The sequence below is a fragment of the Microtus ochrogaster genome, unplaced genomic scaffold (genome assembly GCF_000317375.1).
Source record: "Microtus ochrogaster isolate Prairie Vole_2 unplaced genomic scaffold, MicOch1.0 UNK77, whole genome shotgun sequence".
Lineage (NCBI taxonomy): Eukaryota > Metazoa > Chordata > Mammalia > Rodentia > Cricetidae > Microtus > Microtus ochrogaster.
In genome coordinates, this window is record NW_004949175.1 from 221584 (window position 1) to 227012 (window position 5429).

Below are 5429 nucleotides of genomic sequence, written 5' to 3' on the forward strand. Positions count from 1 at the left end.
GACCTTGGGAGCTCAGTCCAGTGCTCCAGTGTGGGTCTCTGTCTCTATCTCCATCCATCACCAGATGAAGGTTCTATGGTGATATGCAAGATATTCTTAAGACTTGTTTTTAAAGGAAAGCTTGTTCTGAACCTAATGGCTTGCTGTAGTTAAATCACATGCAACTAGCCAGCATCGATCGTCCTTCCTATCCCACCCACATCTCTCCCTCTGACCACATGTTGAAATACTTTCTTGGGGTTTTGAAATATAATCTTGGGGTGTCCTCACAACTAGGACAGTTATGAAATAGCACTGTAGTTCCTGTTATTTATGTATTTGCCTTGCACACGAGACGCATGCCTGCTGTCTAACTACAGATGGATAAAAATTCTGCCCCCAAATGACCAATGCAGTTCCCTCTCCTCAAGAGGCAAGAAAAACATCGATTGAAAGAGAAGCAGGTGCTGCTGGCTGTTACATGAAAGGAATCTTTTATGGGGTGTGGTGAGTACTGCCGTCCTATGACCACAGTTTCAGAACGATCTCAGCATACAGCAACAGAATTTTCTGAGTATATAGATCGAGTTGCTGGTTTGTGGCTTCATTCACTGTTAACTGATCATAAACATTTCTGCTGTGACTGAAAGTTGTTGTGAATCTTCATCAGGAAGTTCTATGCTGCGGCTTTCTTTTTCTTTTTTTCTTTATGTTATTTCTTGTTTTCATGACCCAAGATATGTCTGAAGGAGCAGCAGTTTTCCCTGTGGGTCATAGTACAGCCGTGTTCCCCAGCAGCCATAGAAGTGAGTTCAAAAGACTGGAGTCAATTATTATTATTATTATCAGCACCATCATCATTATTATTATTTTCTTCTTCTTCAAGGCTTTTGGGAAATCATGTATGACTTATCAGAGTCTGAAGTCTAGTTTACCGGACCAGATTTTCTCAGTATTTTTTTTTTTTTTTAGTAATCTTATATTCTCTTACATTTAGCCAACTAACCAAACACAAAACAAAACTAACTTAGGTGAATGTGTTTGTTCAGACAAAAAGCATTTTAAAAAGACAAACTTTTGCTGGCAAGAAAGAGGAAGAAGAGTGTGCCTGCAGCCTGCCTGGCATCGCTGCTGGACAAGCTCCGAGGCTCCTCTGTGTTGCTGCTGTCCCGCAAAGCCAGGACTGCAGGGGGTACGGATTTTGTGTGACAATCATTACTCCTGTCATAAAATATTATTTTTCAAGCTACTAAGATTTCTCTGGAAGTTGTGGCGGCAGTTGCTTTCTGAGGCTGTGTCACAGGGCAGGTACCTTGATTTGTAATACATTCTGTGTTGCAATTTTAGCTCATGAATAACTTTGAGAGGAATACTGGTGTGTATTCTATAGTGCCAGGTACCTTAGGGCAGAACCCCATCACACATAAATTCTTGATTTTAGGATAATAATAGAAGCTGACCTAAGATTTGAAGAATAGCTACTGTATTCAGATTTTTAAACATTTCAAGTTGTAATCTTACTTTTTCTTAAACTGTTACTTCTTGTTGTGTCCACCAGCCTCTGCCCCCTCCATAGTAAGAAGGCAGAGTGAAATACAGAGAGAGAGCATATACAACAGGTCCTTGGAGGAGAACTGAGTCAGGCTGTAACCAAGGCTCATTCTCCTGCTGTCTGTGTCTTTGTGGATGGAAAACTAGATCCATGTGTAAGGTAAGCTTAGAGCAGGTTATGAAAACACCGGTGCCTGTAGTTACACAAACCCAAGAGGCTTTGACCAAAGTTTATGTAGATTAGCAGTGACTTGGGCACCTCTCAATAATTCAGTTTCGATAACAGAAAGCCTCTTGTCCTCTGGATTGTCACCATTTATAAAAACGCTAACTAGATTTCAGTGGTACCTCTGTTATTTTGACCGAGGGTTCTGTCATTTGACATTGCCAGAATCAATTTAGATTCAGATTCATTTTGTGGTTTTTACTAAATTATTTCAAGCATAGACCGTGTTTTCTATTTTATATATTTTACCTAGTATGGGGCTCTAAGGACAACACGGGCATGTGAGGTTCGTCAGTCATTCGGAGCGGCTGTTTTTACTAACTAAATGGGCCTCGTTGTGTTCTAGCTTTCTGTAGGAGAATGAAACAAAATGGCTTCACATTGTTGGATGGAAGCAAACTGTCTTTTTTTTTTTTAAACAAGAATATTTCTGTAAATATCTCTATTGGAAGATTATGGGGTTTTAGGTAATGGTTCCTACAACTGGACTAAAAGAAAGTATTGATATAGCCATCCGTCCAGACAGTTCTTTACTATTTGCTGTGTTCCACAGCCTATACACAACCAGTATACAGCAAGACTCACTTGTCTTTTCATTTAGAAAATTTCATTGATTTTTCTCAGTAAAATCTTCGAGTAAGTATTAAGACAGATCCATGTCAAGGACGTGGTTCTGACCATGGTGAAGTAATAACTGTTGGAAAACCTTCTTATCATTAAGAAAATAAAGACCAAACAAAAACATGGGCCCAGATAAAGAGCTAGGCAGATAAAAGCACCTGCTGTCGGCCCGAGTACACAGGTCTTATCCCTGGGACCAATTGGAAGGACAACACAAACTCCTGACAAGTGGTTTTCTGACCTCTGCATCTATGCCATGGGGTGTGTGTGCACACACACATGATGGCAATAAAATTTATACATTTCAAAATGAAAACGATTTCAGAAGCATAACCTAGAGCTGTCTGCAAGCCTACAAGCTAATATACCTGTATTAGAAAATATATTGGAAAAGTCTAAAGTACAAGAACCTGTGTAATAAACTTAGAAACCAAATAACTCTACCTAGAAAGTAAACAGTGGTAAATGTGAAAATTAAAACTACACAACAGCGAAAATAAAAGAAACAGAAGGAAACCTTTTGGAAAAGCTTAGCAAAATTGATAAATCCATATCCAGGCATTAGAAACCGGAGGAAACAATACTGTTGCTCAGATTCTACTCAGTTGTGACTTTATGTCAGTGGGCCTGCAGCATATATGAAAGAGACCAGTTGCTGCGTGGGATATCCATAGGGCTGGGACATAGGATAGGGTACAGTAGAGTGCTTTAAGCATGAACAGGCCCTGGATTTACTCTCTGCCACGGACCTGTAGGACCTACATACTTAGGAAAGCAATACAGAAGCATAGAGCATTCAAACTGCTCAGAGTCTGCTAAACAAATTGAATTTGTATTTTAAAGATCTTCTAGCATGCTCTGCCATGATGCTGACAGACCACATTTGAGAGCCTGTCAGGCTGTGGTCTGTGAACAAGTTAACACAGCCCTTCTGGTCAATGCTTGTCTTCCATAATTGATTAAATGACATGGTACAAACTAAAAGTGTTCTCCTTGGGTGAAAAACATAATAATTAACTAATACTATCTTTAGTTAGGAGCAGTTCATCTTCTAACTTACTTCAGAAAGTGTGTGTCCCTACTACCATGAGACAGCTTCAGTATTTGTGTTTGTGAAATTACGTATGAATAAGTGTGCATTGGGATTTCCTGGGTGAACACATAAATCAGGCTGGGTGTAAGCACAGTTGTACTCTTTCTGGACATGCTGCTTTAACTGTGAGAATTAAACCAAGATGATGCTATTTTTAGCAATAACAGTTTGGTTTTTGGTCCTGAAGCAGAAAGAGGAATGGAGTATCTGTGTATGTTTTCATGTATATGTGTGCAAGAGGGAGTCTTTTCTTTCAAACATTGCCCTTTGTTCAGACACCAACTTAGATGTTTGGGGATGCAGTTCAGTTGACGGAGGACTTGCCTTTTCATGCCTTAAGCCCTGGGCTCATTCCCTAGAATCTCACAAATGCAGGATATTGGCACATGCTTGTAACTCCAGCAAACAAGATGTGACTGCAGGAAGGTCAGAAGTTCAAGTCATTCTGCGGGTGGTCCTGGATTGTGTAAAGAGAGTAGTCTGAGCAAGCCATGAAGAGCAAGTCAGCAAGCAGTCCTTCTCCATGGCCTTTGTCAGCTCCTTCCTCTAGGTTCCTGTCCTGAGTTCTTGCCCGGTCTTACCCGGATGATGAACTGCAAGCTGTCATGGAATAAAACCATTCTTCCCCTAGTTGCCTTTGGTCAGGATGTTTTACCACAGCAATAGAAAAACCAAGTAAGAAATTGGTGCCACATCAAAGGGTATTGCCCTGACACACCCGACCTTGAGATTTTGGGAGAATTGTGGTGGCCTTTGAACTTCAGGCTGGAAAAGCTGTTGAGTGTTGAGCTCAGTGGGCCATTCTGTGGGTGCTTGGAAGACAGAAAGAGTGAAAGAAGTGTAGACGATGGAGGCGCTGCTCGTGAAGTTTTAGAGGGAAGTAGACACTGTCAGTGTCGCTTGTGTGATATTTTAATGAAGAACCGCTGAAGTCAAACCTTCCCTTTACTGTTACAATTGACTCTGGTCAGATGGAGCTGAGAAATCAGTGCTGACTAAGAAGGGACGAGCATCACTGAAGATCATAAATCTGGGAATATTTCCTCAGGGACGGGATACAGAAGTTGTGGCCAGAGACTGTATCTCATGCTGGCAGGTATCATTACCCAGGTGGTCATGAAGGAGTCGAGGAGACAACTGAGGTTTGACACTGAGAGTTAGGGCTGGGGTCCCCGAAGAGAGGCCAGAGAGGCCATTACTGAAGGTTTGACACTGAGAGTTAGGGCTGGGGTCCCCGAAAAGAGGCCAGAGAGGCCATTACTGAAGGTACAACCTCGGTCGCAGTAGAAGCTCCAGGATCCAAGGTGTCATGGAGAAAAGTTGAGGCTTGGCAAAATGTGGCATGGGCAGAGTCCCTCAAGAGAGCCTTGGAGAAGCTATGGGTGAAGGTGCAGCTGAGTTGAAGAGACCCTAGAACTTTGGAGAGGCCTGTAACATGGAGGAACAGCAAGGACAACAGCAGCCATGGAACCAGCCTGAGCCCGTTGAGGTAGTACATGCTGCGGCAAGCCCTCTGGAGCCGTGGAGTGGAACCAGCCCGAGCCTCTGAGGTAGTGTGCTGTGCAGGTCCCTTGGAGCTAAGAAGGTCACCAGTCACAGAAATCTGACAGATGAACTGTACAGTGTTGGATTTTTACTAGAATGTGAACGTAACTGTTCTCTGGCTCTTCCCTCTTGGAATAAGAAAATATTCAACTTGGTTTTTTTTTATTTTATAAGAACCTACAGTTACGAGGATTTGGATATTAATGTGAGATTATAGGGGTTGAACAAGAATTTTGGAAAGGGTATGGTTTAACAGTAATGTTAACAATGTTTCAAGTTGACAAGGAATCAATTGTGCTGACCATTTTTTAAGTCAGCTTAGTACAGGCTAGTGATTTTAACCATCCTCTCGCATAAAATTTCCCTTGATATTTTCATCTTTAAATTTCAAATAAGGAGCCGGGCGATGGTGGC

General features: G+C 41.8%; 1 protein-coding gene across 2 annotated transcripts in view; it reads left to right on the forward strand.

Annotated features, from left to right (window-relative positions):
• Fgd4 (FYVE, RhoGEF and PH domain containing 4) overlaps nucleotides 1–5429 on the forward strand; it is a 149681-nt gene that overhangs the window by 24500 nt on the left and 119752 nt on the right. The gene's annotated exons all lie outside the window — the stretch shown is intronic.